At 46.3% G+C, this 18481-nt stretch overlaps 1 long non-coding RNA gene across 1 annotated transcript in view; it reads right to left on the bottom strand.

The window, feature by feature from the left end:
* The window catches only part of LOC141084141 (uncharacterized), a 29919-nt gene extending 11943 nt beyond the window's left edge, over window positions 1-17976 (bottom strand). The window contains exon 1 of the long non-coding RNA XR_012230938.1: window positions 17819-17976. This is a non-coding gene — a long non-coding RNA (uncharacterized lncRNA). The remainder of the gene's footprint in view (window positions 1-17818) is intronic.
* Window positions 17977-18481: the final 505 nt, after the last annotated feature.

Genomic DNA, 18481 nt, shown 5'->3' with positions numbered 1-18481 from the left:
ACACTGCGAGGACAATGTAGTGCTCTGAGTGAATGTACCAGCAGAATCATCCATCAGCGGCTGTGCATCAGTGCACTCCATGTCAGATTCATCTTGGCCTGGGTAATTCACCATTTCACTTGATAATCCAGGCATGGTATGTGAAAACAGCTCCATGGAGTAATCAGTAGTATGGCCTGCGTCATCCTTCAATCTTGGTTGGGGTGAAGGACACAAGGAAAGGTGTGGTTCATGAACATGAGCCTCCAATGACGACTCAGTGCTTTTACTTTTTACAACTGAAGAAGAGGAGGCGATAGAGCTGGAGGCTGAGTCAGCAATGTAAGACAAAACTTTTTCCTGATGCTCTGCCTTTAAAAGCGGTTTGCCAACTCCTAGAAAACTAAGCGTTCGAGGCCTTATGTAGCCAGACGATGACGCAGGGTCAGCACCTCCTGCATTCGGTCCTATTTTGCTCTTGCCACTACCATCAGATCCACCACCAACACCATCATTACCAGCTGCCAACCCCCGCCCAATTCCACGGCCTCTTCCACCAGCCTTCCTCATTTTTGGTAGAAATGTAGACAAAATCCAACAAACTATATAGTAATGTAAAACAAGGTACAAGGTGTCTATAGGACAGGGGAGTTTTAGAATTTCTGCACACACTTGTGGACAGTGGACACTTGTGGATTGTGTGCGGCCCACTGATATCTGAGCGCTATGTGACACGCTCGATGGCACAGCTGCCTGTGACCAAAGTTACGAGAGGATAATGGAGATTTTGAATCTCTGCGTACACTTGTGGACAGTGGACACTTGTGGATTGTGTGCGGCCCACTGATATCTGAGCGCTATGTGACACGCTCGATGGCACAGCTGCCTGTGACCAAAGTGACGAGAGGATAATGGAGATTTTGAATCTCTGCGTACACTTTTGGACAGTGGACACTTGTGGATTGTGTGCGGCCCACTGATATCTGAGCGCTATGTGACACGCTCGATGGCACAGCTGCCTGTGACCAAAGTGACGAGAGGATAATGGAGATTTTGAATCTCTGCGTACACTTTTGGACACCGGACACTTGTGGATTGTGTGCGGCCCACTGATATCTGAGCGCTATGTGACACGCTCGATGGCACAGCTGCCTGTGACCAAAGTGACGAGAGGATAATGGAGATTTTGAATCTCTGCGTACACTTTTGGACACTGGACACTTGTGGATTGTGTGCGGCCCACTGATATCTGAGCGCTATGTGACACGCTCGATGGCACAGCTGCCTGTGACCAAAGTGACGAGAGGATAAGGGAGATTGGATTGCTTTTAAAAAAGCAGTTTGCGGAGCAGTGGGTAAACAGCAATGCCAGCGTGTCAGGAAGCCTTAAAAGGCAGCCCAACAACCAACACCACTGATACACCACAATATAGCCTCCCCTTGCACTGCACACACAGTGACTTGTGTGTTGTGCAGGCCAAATCGCTAGCAGCAGAAGCAGTTTTTTTGTCTTCTTCCCTGCCTAACGCTCTCCCTACAGAATCAGCAGCAACCTCTCCCTATACTAAGATCGTCAGAAGTAAGATGGCGGTCGGCGTGCACGCCCTTTTATACCCCCTGTGACGCCCACCAAAGCAAGCCAATCACTTGCATGCCCTTCTGAAAGATGGTGGTGACCCGTGCCTATGTCATCACGTTGCCCACAGTCTCCGTGGATCCTGATTGGCTGAAAAAGAGCACAAAACAAACTTTTGAAACGCGACTTTGGCGCGTAAGTCGCCGACCTCGTGGCCGACCTCATCCTAGGGTCGGGTTTCGTTTCATGAAACCCGACTTTGCCAAAAGTCGGCGACTTTTGAATTTTTTCGACCCGTTTCGCTCAACTCTAGTTATGACTGTGCAATTGAGTTGATGCCTGGGTGTAAATTTCCCAAGGGTCGGCTTTTCAACTTATCAGTACCCGAACATGATGCTATGCGATCCTATATTAAGGAGTCATTGGAGAAGAGTCATATTAGACCATCCTCATCACCTTTAGGTGCTGGGTTTTTTTTTTGTGGCCAAGAAAGATGGTTCATTAAGACCGTGTATTGATTATCGTTCCCTTAACAAGATGACGGTTAAATATCAGAACCCATTACCTCTGATGTCAGATTTATTCTCCAGAGTTAAGAGTGCCTGCTGGTTTACTAAGCTTGACCTCAGGGGGCCGTATAATCTTATTCGCATCAAGCACGGGGATGAATGGAAGACGGCGTTTAATACTCCGGAGGGACATTTTGAGTACCTGGTGATGCCTTTTGGGCTCACTAATGCCCCTTCTGTCTTCCAGTCCTTTATGAATGATATTTTCCGTGACTTTGTGGATAAGTTTTTGATCATCTATCTGGATGATATTTTGATCTTTTCTAGTGATTGGGATTCTCATGTGGAACACGTCCAGACTGTGTTCCGGATTTTGAGGGAGAATTCCCTGTTTGTTAAGGGATCGAAATGTCTTTTTGGTGTACAGAGGATTTCATTTTTGGGATTTATCTTATCTCCATCGACTATTGAAATGGACCCGGCCAAGGTACAGGCCATTTATGATTGGGTTCAGCCTACTTCTTTGAAGGCCCTCCAGAAGTTTTGGGGCTTTGCTAATTTCTATCGTAAATTTATAGGTAATTTTTCTGGTATTGTCAAACCACTGACTGATCTGACCAAGAAGGGCGCTGATGTGCTTAATTGGTCTCCTGAGGCTATCTCAGCATTTCAGGAGCTTAAGCAGAGATTTACTTCAGCTCCAGTTTTACGGCACCCTGATGCCTCACTTCCATTTCAGGTGGAGGTAGATGCTTCTGAAATTGGTGCAGGAGCTGTTTTGTCCCAAAAAGACCCTGTGACTTCTTTTCTCGAAAGTTCTCCCCATCTGAACGCAACTATGACATAGGGAATCGGGAATTGTTGGCCATGAAGTGGGCATTTGAGGAGTGGAGACATTGGTTGGAGGGAGCTAGACATCAAGTTGTGGTCCTCACCGATCACAAGAATTTGATTTATCTGGAGTCGGCCGAACGCTTGAATCCTAGACAGGCTAGATGGGCCTTGTTTTTCACGCGTTTTAATTTTGTGGTCTCTTTTCTTCCAGGCACTAAGAATGTTAAGGCAGACGCCCTTTCTAGGAGTTTCTTTGCCGATTCTCTTAGTGTGACCGAGCCTACTACCATCCTAGGTGAGGGGGTAGTTCTTTCTGCCATTTCGCCCGATTTAAGATGCGCCCTGGTGGAATTTCAGGAGGATAAACATGAGCGTTGCCCTATGGGAAAATTGTATGTTCCTAACCAGAGGAGAAAGAGAGTGATGTCTGAAATTCATTGCTCCGCATTGGCTGTTCATCCAGGTATTTTTGGTACCAGAGATTTGGTGAGTCGGTCCTTTTGGTGGCCTGCCTTATCTCTTGATGTCAGGAATTTTGTACAGTCCTGTGGGACTTGTTCTCGGTCTAAACCCTGTTCTCGTTCTAGTGGGTTGTTGATGCCTTTGCCGGTGCCCAAGAGGCCATGGACCCATATCTCAATGGATTTTATTTCTGATCTTCCTGTCTCTCAGAGAATGACTGTTATGTGGGTGATTTGTGATAGATTTTCGAAGATGGTCCATCTTGTACCACTCCCAAAGTTGCCATCTTCTGCTGAGTTGGTGCCCTTGTTTTTACAACAGGTGGTTAGGTTACATGGGATCCCTGAGAACATTGTGTCCGACAGAGTAGTCCAGTTTGTTTCCAGATTCTGGAAAGCCTTTTGTTCCAATCTGGGAATTCAGTTATCCTCCGCGTTTCATCCCCAGACCAATGGACAGACTGAGAGAACAAACCAGACCTTGGAGTCTTATTTGAGATGTTTTATATCTGCTGATCAGGATGATTGGGTCTCATCTTTGCCCTTGGCCAAATTCGCACTGAACAATAGAGCTAGTTCTGCCACTTTGATGTCACCCTTTGTAATTTTGGGTTTCATCCTCGATTCTCTTCAGGGCAAGTGGAATCTTCGTCCTGCCCAGGTGTGGACATGGTGGTTAAGAGAATGCAGCAGATATGGGACCAAGTGGTGGATAAGTTGCCACTCTCTCAGGAAAAGGCCCAGCGATTTTCCAACCGGCAAACGACCAGTGGTCCCCGGTTTAAAGTGGGTGATATGGTTTGGTTGTCGTCTAAGAATATTCCTATGAAGGTTGCATCTCCTAAATTTAAGCCAAGATTTATTGGTCCTTATAAGATTTTGGAAATTCTTAATCCTGTTTCGTTTCGATTGGCTCTTCCAGTTACGTTCAAGATCCATAACGTATTTCACAAATCGCTGTTGAAGAGGTTTGTTGAGCCAGTGGTTCCTATGGCAGCACCTCCTGACCCTGTGTTGGTCGAAGGCAATGTGGAATATGAGGTAGAGACAATATTGGATTCTCGTTTGGTTAGACGGAGACTCCAGTATTTGGTCAAATGGAAGGGTTATGGTCAGGAGGATAATTCTTTGGTCTCTGCCTCCGATATTCATGCCAATAGATTGGTTCGTGCTTTTCACCAGGCCCATCCTGATCGGCCTGGTGGCGTGAATGAGGGTTCGGTGACCCCTCCTCAGGGGGGGTACTGTTGTGAGTTCATTCTCTGGTTCACCAGTTGTGAGTTCCCCTTATGGACTCCCTCTGGTGGTGACGGGAGGTGGTGCAGGTGGTTTGATCGGTGGAGATCTGCCACCTGAGAATGAGGATGATGATTGGATCTCAGGATTCTCACATTGGATTTAAGACAGCCGACGCCCTATTCAGTTGCTGGTGATTCCTTCTGGCTTGTCAGCTCTTGGTTTTCAGCTCTGTTCCAGTCTTCTAAAGCTAAGTTTTTCAGCTAATATTCACACTTGATTTTGTTGGTCTATTCAGTTTTTTGTGTGGTCTGCCAGCCCCGGCTGGGGGCTGGGCTGAATTTCCACTCTTATTTATCAGTATTTTGCCAATTGGCTTTTTGTCCCTTACTAGTTCGGTCTCTTTTTGCTCTGTCTCAGAATATTTCAGAGTGCTGATATAGTGGGAGAAGTCTAGTGACTTCAGGGTTAATTTTGCTATCAGAAGTGTTGGACATTATTTTTGTAGGGTTTTTTTCAGGTTGCAGACAGTGTCTTCCCTTTCCTTTCCTGTCTAGTTAGTTTGGGCCCCATCATTTGCTCAGCCTATTTTCCTGCCTGTGTTTGTGCCTTCATCTTGTTTCACCGTCAATACATGTGTGGGGGCTATCTATTCCTTTGGGGTCTGCTCTGGGGCAGTTAGTTTTCCCTTTTCTTGTTTTAGGCTTATGTAGTCCTCCGGCCGTGACGAGGCGTCTAGGTTCATCGTAGGCACGCTCCACGGCTACTGATAGTTGCGTGGTAAGATCAGGGATCTGCAATCTGCATAGTTACCAACCACTCTGGTTTTCTGTGGCTTAGCTTGTTTTGCCTTTTTCTCCTCGGTGACCCATTCATAACAGATCTCGCTGTGTGACGGGGGCTTTAGCTATGTTCGATTTGTGCAAGCACACAGGGAGCCTATTCTCAGACTACAATGGGAGGAGCAGAACCAGTAAGTTTATTCATTAAGGAGACAGCTGAATAAGTTAAATGATACCAATTTGACAGTGTAGTGCAAGCGAGAAACAGAGTCATCAGAACAATGATGCATTCATGTGATGTCTACTCATAGCGTTGAATGACGGCATCCTCATTTGGACATCTCTTTTCTCTGGCTTCTCCTCTATGCTATGCTGGTCAAAACTGGAGCTGCTCCTGTGGGTCATGATTATCATGGGAAGAGGTTGAGCCTTCCTTATTACAGAGTCAAGCTTATAATGGGAAGAAATAGCAGTGCAGGTATAAGCATATAAGCTGGCAATTAAGAGGAGCCTGTGTATAGAGGGGCTGAGACAAATGATGTGCTGATAGAAGGGGCTGTATATACATGGCTGAGGCTGGTTTCACATTTGCGTTTTTTAGCGCTGGAAAAAAACGCACACCTGCGCATGCGTTTTTTCCCCTATATTTAACATGGGTGCGCATACCTGCGCACTGGTCAGCGCATGTATGCGATTTTCATGCGCTGCGTTTTTTTGGGGTGTGCGTTGGGATTTTCCAGACGCAGCATGTTGCATTTTTTGGCCCTGCAAAAAAGCGCATGCGCACATATGCGCACGTTTTGCGCTAAAAATGGCCATTATAGCCTATGGATGCGCATATGTGCGCACTGGCATGCTCATGTATGCGTTTTTTTGCATATGCGTTTTTTTTTTTAAACCATGGAATTTAGGGGTTTGGGTTAGAGTTAGGGTTAGTTAAGGGGGTTTAGGGTTAGGGTTATGGTCAGGGTCAGGGTTAGGGTTAGGGTTAGGGTCAGGGTTAGGGTTAAGTATGGTTTTGTTAAGGATTAGGGTCATGGTTAGGGTCAGGATTAGGGTTAAGTATGGTTTTGTTAAGGGTTAGGGTTAGGGTTAGGGTTAGGGTCAGGGTTAGGGTCAGGATTAGGGTTAAGTATGGTTTTGTTAAGGATTAGGGTCAGGGTTAGGGTCAGGATTAGGGTTAGGTATGGTTTTGTTAAGGGTTAGGGTCAGGGTTAGGGTTAGGGTTAGGGTCAGGGTTAGGGTTAGGGTCAGGGTTAGGGTCAGGATTAGGGTTAAGTATGGTTTTGTTAAGGATTAGGGTCAGGGTTAGGGTCAGGATTAGGGTTAAGTATGGTTTTGTTAAGGGTTAGGGTCAGGGTTAGGGTTAGGGTTAGGGTCAGGGTTAGGGTCAGGATTAGGGTTAAGTATGGTTTGGTTAAGGGTTAGGGTCAGGGTTAGGGTTAGGGTTAGGGTCAGGGTTAGGGTTAAGTATGGTTTTGTTAAGGGTTAGGGTCAGGGTTAGGGTTAGGGTTAGGGTCAGGGTTAGGGTTAGGGTTAGGGTCAGGGTTAGGGTTAGTTAGGGTTTGGGTTAGGGTTAAGTATGATTTGGTTAAGGGTTAGGGTCAGGGTTAGGGTTAGGGTTAGGGTCAGGGTTAGGGTCAGTAAAGTCATGGTTTGGGTAGTGTGAGGGGCCACCTAAAAAATGTCGGAAAAAAACGCAAACGCGGTAAAAACGCGCTAAAAACGCATACAAACGCATAAAAACGCTGCGTTTTTTTCATGCATGCTCATAAAAATGCTTGAAAAAAACGCAGCAGTTGTATGCTTATGTATGCGTTTTTTCAATGCGTTTTTTTGCGGGAAAAACGCGCTGCAAAAAAAAGCAAGTGTGAAACTAGCCTTAGTGATGTACAGTTGTGGCCAAAAGTATTGACACCCCTGCAATTCTGTCAGATAATATTCAGTTTCTTCCTGAAAATGATTGCAATCACAAATTCTTTGGTATTATTATCTTCATTTAATTTGTCTTAAATGAAAAAACACAAAAGAGAATGAAGCAAAAAGCAAAACAATGATCATTTCACACAAAACTCCAAAAATGGGCCAGACAAAAGTATTGGCATCCTCAGCCTAATACTTGGTTGCACAACCTTTAGTCAAAATAACTGCGACCAACCGCTTCCGGTAACCATCAATGAGTTTCTTACAATGCTCTGCTGGAATTTTAGACCATTCTTCTTTGGCAAACTGCTCCCGGTCCCTGATATTTGAAGGGTGCCTTCTCCAAACTGCCATTTTTAGATCTCTCCACAGGTGTTCTATGGGATTCAGGTCTGGACTCATTGCTGGCCACCTTACAAGTCTCCATTGCTTTCTCTCAAACCATTTTCTAGTGCTTTTTGAATTGTGTTTCGGGTCATTGTCCTGCTGGAAGACCCATGACCTCTGAGGGAGACCTAGCTTTCTCACACTGGGCCCTACATTATGCTGCAAAATTTGTTGGTAGTCTTCAGACTTCATAATGCCATGCACACGGTCAAGCAGTCCAGTGCCAGAGGCAGCAAAGCAACCCCAAAACATCAGGGACTTAGGGACCTTGTTTTTTTCTTTGAATGCCTCTTTTTTTCTCCTGTCAACTTTATGTTGATACCTTTGCCCAAAAAGCTCTACTTTTGTCTCATCTGACCAGAGAACATTCTTCCAAAACGTTTTAGGCTTTTTCAGGTACGTTTTGGCAAACTCCGGCCTGGCTTTTTTATGTCTCGGGGTAAGAAGTGGGGTCTTCCTGGGTCTCCTACCATACAGTCCCTTTTCATTCCGATGCGGACGGATAGTACGGGTTGACACTGTTGTACCCTCGGACTGCAGGGCAGCTTGAACTTGTTTGGATGTTAGACGAGGTTCTTTATCCAACATCCGCACAATCTTGCATTGAAATCTCTTGTCAATTTTTCTTTTCCGTCCACATCTAGGGAGGTTAGCCACAGTGCCATGGGCTTTAAACTTCTTGGTGACACTGCGCACGGTAGACACAGGAACATTCAGGTCTTTGGAGATGGACTTGTAGCCTTGAGATTGCTCATGCTTCCTCACAATTTGGTTTCTCAAGTCCTCAGACAGTTCTTTGGTCCTCTTTCTTTTCTCCATGCTCAATGTGGTACACACAAGGACACAGGACAGAGGTTGAGTCAACTTTAATCCATGTCAACTGGCTGCAAGTGTGATTTAGTTATTGCCAACACCTGTTAGGTGCCACAAGTAAGTTACAGGTGCTGTTAATTACACAAATTAGAGAAGCATCACATGATTTTTCGAACAGTGCCAATACTTTTGTCCACCCTCTTTTTTATGTTTGGTGTGTAATTATATCCAATTTGGCTTTAGGACAATTCTTTTTGTGTTTTTTCATTTAAGACAAATTAAATGAAGATAATAATAACAAAGAATTTGTGTTTGCAATCATTTTCAGGAAGAAACTGAGTATTATCTGTCAGAATTGCAGGGGTGTCAATACTTTTGACCACAACTCTATTGTAGAATAAGGCTGTATATACATGAGAGGAGTGACATACTGTTGGATAGGGCTGTATATGCATGAGAGGAGTGATGTACTGTAAGGATGGGGCTGTGTATACATGAGAGGAGTGATGTACTGCAGGATTGGGCTGTATATGCATGAAAGGAGATATGCACTATAAAATGAGTGCTATATATATTAGAATGATTTACTGCAGTATACAAATGAGAGGAGTGATGTACTGCAAGATGGGGCTGAATATACTGTACATGAGAGGAGTAATGTACTGCAGGATGGGGCTGTGTATATATATATATATATATAATTAATTAGAAAAGTGATGTACTGCAGGAATGGAGCTGTGTATACTTGAGAGGAATACTGCAGGATGAGGCTATACATAGACAAGCTGAGAAGAGTGATGTACTGCGAAATGGAATGGAACAGTAGTGATGTACTGCCGAATGGATTGTGAATATATATACAGTATATATAGGCAGGGAAAACAGCCACAAAAGTGAATGTCTCTTATGAAGCAGAAGACAGTTCTGTGTTTCTGTGTTGGGAGCGCACAGAGTGATGAGGACAGCTGGTGCAGACATAGTGGAGCATTGGAACAGACAGTGTGTAGAGGGACAGAGTAGAGGGCCGACAGTGGAGAAAGGAACCAGCATGAAGGGGACCGTGTGGAGATGGAATTGCAAGGAGATACATCAGGAAATGGATTTATTTTAAAGGCCATATTCATAAGAGGGACAATATAGAGGTCACATTTTCACACGAGAGGATGGTAGGGTTGTTATGGTTTATAAGGGAGGGCAGTCTGGAGCGAATATTTTATTAGATAAGATAATGTAGATGAAATGTATGTATCATGAGAGGGACAGCATGGGGTTCATATTTTATGCAGGAAGTACAGTGAATGGCATTGATGACCTTATGTGACACTATATTTGTACCTTGAGAATGTGAAATATGTATATGAGATATACTGTATACTGACTAGGGTTAATTTGAATGCATGATATTAGCCTTTGCTGCATGGTTAGTTTTCCAGTCACAATGATGGGCAGCTCGGCTGTACCTGATGGATTCTATTAGAACTCAGCACTGAATGTCCATTGAGCTATGGATCCAGCAGAGCGTTCAGTACAGATGTGAACCTAAGTCTGTACATTAACTCAACATAACATTTTTTCATTATTTTAGCCATTCTCTATCACTGTATTAAATGTCAAATATGCTTTCAATCCAATTTACATATATATATTATTGTACTCAAAAATTGTAATTGAACCAGAAAGCTCTGTCACTGAAACAACGCTTGATCCCATACTTTAAAGCAACACTGCCATCTACTCCCCGGTCACCAGCATATTAACTATCAGCCATTGTAAAATGTAAATTAGCATTGAGAAATTTTGCATGCCTCCTGGTATGATTACACTGTAATTCTATGAGCCTTACTCCATATACTGTACATCTGGCCTCATACAGAGTTTTTGCTAAATGCAGCAGAAACCTCTTTTTAGGGAGGCATTGAGATGTACAGCATGTCCAGGGCCGGACTGAGACCAAAAAGCAGCCCTGGCACAAAAAAAAATCACCAGCCCACATACAATGAATGTCCTCACCCAAATCGTAGAACACTGGCAGGTTGTGACAGCTTTTGCTTTAGCTCACACACAGCTCACGCACACACACAGACACACACACACACGTGTCTGAAAACACACATGTATTACACAGCTCAAACAAGTAGCTCACACACGTGTCACACACGTATCTCACACACACACACGTATCACACACACACACGTATCACACACACACACATATCACACAGCTCACACAAGTAGCTCACACACAGCTCACGCTCACACACACAGCTCACACGTATCACACACGCATGTATCACACAGCTTACACACACAAGTAGCTCACACACGTATCACACAGCTTACACACACACAAGTAGCTCACACACACAGCTCACACGTATCACACACGCATGTATCACATACACACAGAGCACGCTCACACACATGTATCACACAGCTCACACACACAAGTAGCCCACACACACAGCTCACGCTTACACACAGCTCATGCTCAAACACACAGCTCACGCTCACACACAGCTCACGCTTACACACAGCTCATGCTCACACACACAGCTCACGCTCACACACACAGCTCACACACACAGGTCACGCTCAGACACACACAGCTCACACATATCACACACGCATGTATCACACGGCTCACACACACACAAGTAGCTCACACACACAGCTCACGCATATCACACAGCTCACGCTCACGCGTATGACACAGCTCACACTCACACATATCACACAGGTCACACATGTATCACACAGCCTCACACACACAGCCTCACACACACTCTCCTCTGTGATGCAGGGGAGGCTGGTGTCCACGTGCAGCTCGTCAGCTTCTCCTGCTCACAGCAGCACTGTTCAGCACAACCCACGGTCTCTACTCTCGAGTCTCTACCGGGATAGCAGATGAGAGCAGGAGAAGCTGTCACAGTGCTGACAGGAGCTTATCTCTCTCTGGAAGCACGCCACCTATGCTGACCTTATGCTGACCATCTTGATTGCTGCTGGCTCTCTCCCTCAGAGCCGCACAGGAGGACAGGAGCACTGACCAATCAGCGGCATCCGGGGCTCTGGGAAAAACGTTCAGGGCAAGAACCCCCGGAGCTTTCACGTTAGCAACACCCATGGAGGACAGCACGCCAGTGTGAGACAGAGAGAGCAGAGAAGCGTCCTGTGTGTCCCGAGGCGGCCTTTTCAAATTTCTGACAAGGTCCTTAGGCCGGTTTCACATTTGCGCTTCAGGGCGCAGCGACGGCCTGCGCACAGCTGCCGCTAAGCCCCGCCCCTGCCGTGCCTCCGCCGGTAGCTCCGCCTCCGGGCGCATGACGCAGTATGCGTTTTTGGCAGCACATGCGTCCTTTTCACGGTGCGCCGACCAGCGGCAAACGCAACCTGTTGCAATTTGGTTGCGCTCGGCGCACCGTCAAAAGGACGCAGGCGCCGCCAAACGCATACTGCGCACGGCCTGCATCCTCAGTGATAAAGATAGGGGACGCATGACGCATGCAGCGTCTTGCGCCCGGAGGTGGAGCTACCGGCGGAGGCGCGGCAGGGGGCGGGGCTTAGCGGCGGCCGTGCGCAGGCCGTCGCTGCGCCCTGAAGCGCAAATGTGAAACCGGCCTTACCCGCACTGACGAGGCCGCGGCCGCGCTCACACGCGTGCACCAACAGAGCGTGAGCGCACACAGGGCCTAGTCAGATGTTTTAAAGGGCCGGTGGCCCATTTTGTAGTTCAGAGCCACCGGCCCACCGGGAATCTGCTCGGCTCAGCAGATTAGCAATCCGGCCTGTGCATGTCCCATGCCTTATGGAGGTATACCCTATGATACAGCGGTGGGTACAGAGCTTTTCACTGTGACACTAGAGATGTCTATAGCTCTGCTGTATGGAATGTGCAACCAACATATCTGCTATAGCATCAAGTTGTCGAGAGATTATAATATATACAGTGGGGCAAAAAAGTATTTAGTCAGTCAGCAATAGTGCAAGTTCCACCACTTAAAAAGATGAGAGGCGTCTGTAATTTACATCATAGGTAGACCTCAACTATGGGAGACAAACTGAGAAAAAAAAATCCAGAAAATCACATTGTCTGTTTTTTTTTCATTTTATTTGCATATTATGGTGGAAAATAAGTATTTGGTCAGAAACAAAATTTCATCTCAATACTTTGTGATATATCCTTTGTTGGCAATGACAGAGGTCAAACATTTTCTGTAAGTCTTCACAAGGTTGCCACACACTGTTGTTGGTATGTTGGCCCATTCCTCCATGCAGATCTCCTCTAGAGCAGTGATGTTTTTGGCTTTTCACTTGGCAACACGGACTTTCAACTCCCTCCAAAGGTTTTCTATAGGGTTGAGATCTGGAGACTGGCTAGGCGACTCCAGGACCTTGAAATGCTTCTTACGAAGCCACTCCTTCGTTGCCCTGGCGGTGTGCTTTGGATCATTGTCATGTTGAAAGACCCAGCCACGTTTCATATTCAATGCCCTTGCTGATGGAAGGAGGTTTGCACTCAAAATCTCATGATACATGGCCCCATTCATTCTTTCATGTACCCGGATCAGTCGTCCTGGCCCCTTTGCAGAGAAACAGCCCCAAAGCATGATGTTTCCACCACCATGCTTTACAGTAGGTATGGTGTTTGATGGATGCAACTCAGTATTCTTTTTCCTCCAAACACGACAAGTTGTGTTTCTACAAAACAGTTCCAGTTTGGTTTCATCAGACCATAGGACATTCTCCCAAAACTCCTCTGGATCATCCAAATGCTCTCTAGCAAACTTCAGACGGGCCAGGACATGTACAGGCTTAAGCAGTGGGACAAGTCTGGCACTGCAGGATCTGAGTCCATGGTGGCGTAGTGTGTTACTTATGGTAGGCCTTGTTACATTGGTCCCAGCTCTCTGCAGTTCATTCACTAGGTCCCCCCGGGTGGTTCTGGGATTTTTGCTCACCGTTCTTGTGATCATTCTGACCCCACGGGGTGGGATTTTGCGTGGAGCACCAGATCGAGGGACATTATCAGTGGTCTTCTATGTCTTCCATTTTCTAATTATTGCTCCCACAGTTGATTTCTTCACTCCAAGCTGGTTGGCTATTGCAGATTCAGTCTTCCCAGCCTGGTGCAGGGCTACAATTTTGTTTCTGGTGTCCTTTGACAGCTCTTTGGTCTTCACCATAGTGGAGTTTGGAGTCAGACTGTTTGAGGGTGTGCACAGGTGTCTTTTTATACTGATAACAAGTTTAAACAGGTGCCATTACTACAGGTAATGAGTGGAGGAAAGAGGAGACTCTTAAAGAAGAAGTTACAGGTCTGTGAGAGCCAGAAATCTTGATTGCTTGTTTCTGACCAAATACTTATTTTCCACCATAATATGCAAATAAAATGAAAAAAAAACAGACAATGTGATTTTCTGGATTTTTTTTCTCAGTTTGTCTCCCATAGTTGAGGTCTACCTATGATGTAAATTACAGACGCCTCTCATCTTTTTAAGTGGTGGAACTTGCACTATTGCTGACTGACTAAATACTTTTTTGCCCCACTGTATATCCACATCTATATATATAAAGCTGAGTGTATGTATGCGCGTGTGTATCAAGCCACACCCACACCTCATAGCCACACCCACACCACATAGCCACACCCACACCACATAGCCACACTCACTCCATATAGCCACGCTCACTCCACACGCAAAGGCCCGTCCACATGGCCGATGTTGTTAGTGCACCCGGGCGGAGACTCATTCATTTTGAAAGCCACCCTGCAAAACTCACTGGCTGCGACGTCTCAGCTGCTGCGAGCTACAATCAGGGCCTCCGCCTTCAGAGTATCAGTGCGCAGCAGGCACAAGCCACGTCTAGCTTCTTCGTGTCTACAATGGAGTTGCTCTTGTGAGGCATGATGTCAAGGGAAAGGGAGGAGCCTCATGGACTACACCACTGTGCTCATAACAGGAAGTTCCTGTGCACGTGTGAGGGGAAGAGAGGAGTGAGGGGAAAATAGTGGAGTGAGAGGAAAATGAGAGAAGTGGGGGGGAAATGAGAGGAATGAGGGTAAAACGAGAGGAGTGAGGGGAAATGAGAGGAATGAGGGGAAAATAGTGGAGTGAGGGGAAAATGAGAAGTGTGGGGTGAAAATGAAAGGTGTGAGGTGAAAATGAAGAGCTGTGAGTGGAAAATGAGAGGAGTGAGGGGAAAATAGTGGAGTGATCGGAAAATGACAGGTGTGAGGGGGAAAATGAAAGGAGTGAGTGTGAAAATGAGAGGTGTGAGGGGAAAATGAGAGGAGTGAGGGGAAAAATGAGAGGAGTGAGGGGAAAATGAGAGATGAGAGGGGGAAAAAGAGAGAAGTGAGGTGCTGCTGCAGTATGAGGCTGTGTATAGAGAACAGTGAGGCGCTGCAGGTGAAAACTGTGCATAAGGCCACATCAACACATTCAGTATTTGGTCAGTATTTTACCTCAGTATTTATAAGCCAAAACCATGAGTGGGATAAAAATACAGAAGCGGTGACGTGTTTCTAATATACCGTATATACTCGAGTATAAGCCGACCCGAGTATAAGCTGAGGCACATAATTTTGCCACGAAAAACTGAGTAAGCTTATTGACTCAAGTATAAGCTGGGTATGCATTGTCCCATCATCCCTGTCCTGGTATGCATGACTCCCCTGTCCCTGTCGTTGTATGCATGGCTCCCCCCATCCCTGTTGTTGAATGCATGGCTTCCCAGTCCCCGTCGTTGTATACATGGCTCCCCCGTCCCTGTCATCGTATACATGGCTCCCCCGTCCCTGTCATTGTATGCCTGGGCCCCCTCCATCCCTGTATGCATTGCTCTCCGGTCCCTGTCATTGTATGCATGGCTTCCCAGTCCCTGTCATTGTATGCATGGCTCCCCAGTCCCTGTCATAGTATGCATGGCTCCCCGGTCCCTGTCGTTGTATGCATGTTTCATATTAAAAAAAAAAATCAATACTCGCCTTCCTGTGCACCCTGATGCATCTCATTCCAGTGACAGCAGCTCTTCCTGCTGAGCGATCATGTGGCCCCGCTCATTAAGGTAATGAATATTCACTTCCCGCCTATGGGAGTGGAGAAGCATGCATATTCATTACCTTAATGACCAGGGCCACATGATCGCTCAACACAGGAAGAGCTGCTGGGACCAACGAGATGCTGCGAATGCGCCAGGACCAACGAGATGCTGCGAGGGTGCCGGGACTAACAAGATGCTGCGAGGGCACGCAGGAGGGTGAGTAGGATGTCTTCTGGAAGCCGGCGGCTGTGGGTGTCTATGTGCGCATTATAAGAGTAATGAATATTTATTTCTCTTTAGCAGTGCCCACAGTGACAACCGCAGCCGCTGGCTCCTGCCTCTGTGACCCGCTGCTCCTCCTCCCCCACTGGCCCTTTGGGACAATTGACTTGTGTATAAGCCGAGGGGGGCGTTCTCAGCACAAAAAAAGTGCTGAAAAACTCGGCTTATACACGATTCCTCTGAATGTTTTACTTCAAGTTTTAGCTTTCAAATACTGAAGTAAAAATACTGGCCAAATAACGTGTGAACGTGGTCTAAAGGAGAAAAGTGCAGAAGTAGGCTGTGTATATGATAGCATTTGTCTCTCACAATGAGCCACTGTTGGTACAAGACCAAAGAAACGCCTATAACCAAATTTTAAGTTTGACTGCAACCAACAAAAGAGTGATTGCCCCTGTGCAAGAAATTTTTCGGGCCCCCCCGTCCTTCATAGGGCAACAAAGTTATGTAAACATATAGATAGGCAATATACATAGGCACCCCCGTTTCCCTTTGTTTCATAATGCTCTCCCACATATGCGGTCTAATTTTGGCATACTGCTTCTCACCCTATGTGGCCCCCCCAGTTTATGCTGCTTCTCCCCATGTGGCCCCCCCAGTTTATGCTGCTTCTCCCCCTATGTGGGCCGCCCGATTCATGGTTCTTCTCCCCTCCATGAGCCGTCCCATTCATGAGCAGCCAAGCATCTCCCCCAGGAGCCCCCCCCATTCATGAGCAGTCATGCTTCTACCCAGGGGCCCCCCCATTCATGAGCAGCCATGCTTCTCCCCAGGGGCCCCCCCAATCATGAGCAGCCAAGGCCATGCTTCCCTTCTCCCCAGGCCAGGAGCCCCCCATTCATGAGCAGCCAGGCCATCATGCTTCAGTTCTCCCCCAGGATGGAGCCCCCCAAAATCATGCCTGCCATGTTCAGTTCTCCCCCACCCCAGGAGCCCCCCAAAATCATGCCTGTGCCTCGGTCCCAGTCCCTCAGTCCTGCTCAGCTCTGGTAGTACTCTTACCTGGAGCAGGCAGGGCAGGCCAGACCAAGAGGATCCATCCATTCCACAGTGTCCGCACTCTGCACATTCCTGAACTGCTGCAGCATATGGGCAGGGGCAGGGCGGCCGCTAGAAATTTCAGGGCCCCATACTGGGAAAATTTTCGAGGCCCCTCGTAAGACTCCGACCAGGCTCCACCCCAGCCCTGCCTCCACCCTTCAAACTGTCGACAGTCCCACCGCACTCTGTTTGAAAACTCCACTTCTCACCAATCACACATTAAAAGTTCCCATCACCAGATCACACATATAGCCGGCAGATTTTTTTTTCGCCAAAATATTTTTGAAGCCGCCATCACAACACTGTAGACTTTTGGCCGAGCTCTACTCTACTGTAACCTATTAAATATTTGTTAAAATACGCAATACAATTTAGGTACATTTGTATTTATTTTTCAATTTTTAAAATGTCCATTAATATTACATACAATGGACATATACCACTGCACCATGAACAGACACAATTTTACCACCACATAGTGACCTATATTAATACCACATACAAGGAACAAATACCGCCACACCAGGACCAGACTATATATTACTACCACAGTGACCGAATAATATCACATACAAGGAACAAATACCACCACACCATGACCAGACCACATATTACCACCACAAAGTGACCAAATAATAGCACATACAAGGGACAAATACCGCAACACCATGTCCAGACCACATATTACCACCACATAGTGACTGAATACTACAATACTGATCAGTAATAAAAAAAAACAATACTATCGCCATAAGTGCCATTATACACAGGGGATCTGTACTTACTATCCAGTGTCTGTGTACTGGTAATACAGTGATTAATAACATTATACACAGGAGCTCTGTATATAACGTACAAGTAATACAGTGATCACTGGTGACATTATACATAGAACCTCTGCATATAGTATACAGTATATAGTGTCAGTGTATAGGTAACACACTAACTCACCAGTGACGTCTCTAGGTAAAGTTCTTCATCCTTGCTTTTCATCTTTCATCCAGCACAGATCGCCATCACTTCTTCCAGCCAGGGCTCGTCTCTGCAGGAAATAACACAGTTAACTAGAGCTCCACTTGCAGAACACATTACTTATTTTTTTCCCAACTTCTACATTACATCACATGAAGAAAAAAAGGCAACTTAGTATCTACACAGTAAGAGGACTGCCCCCCCCATTTAAAACAGTATACTCAAAAAATAAAATAAATACATCACTGCAGTAATAATATCCTTTAAATAGCCCCTATGGTAATAATATCCCCCATCCTGACCCCCGTGTGTCTCATTCCTGGCTTCAGCCATATGTTCTCCCATCCAACCCTCATGAGTATCCATTGTGCCCTATATGATCTCCTCATCTGTCTCCATCATATCCATCCTGCCCCATGATCCTGCCCCATCTGTCTCCAATCCTGCCCCATGTCTCCATTTTGCCCTGTTTCCAATCATGCCCCTTGTGTCTTTCATCCTGCCCCCCTTTGTCTCCAATAATGCGCCCTGTGTCTGCAATCATGCCCCCTGTACCTGCAATCCTGCCCCCATGTCTTTCATCCTGCCCCTTTTGTCTCCAATCATGCCCCCTGTACCTGCAATCCTGCCCCGTGTCTCCAG

Source organism: Dendrobates tinctorius, unplaced genomic scaffold (genome assembly GCF_039654945.1).
Source record: "Dendrobates tinctorius isolate UK_male_01 unplaced genomic scaffold, ASM3965494v1 ptg000022l, whole genome shotgun sequence".
In the NCBI taxonomy this organism is placed as follows: Eukaryota; Metazoa; Chordata; class Amphibia; order Anura; family Dendrobatidae; genus Dendrobates; species Dendrobates tinctorius.
Note: the sequence above shows the minus strand (reverse complement) of the source record. Positions and strands in the feature narration are given on the sequence as shown.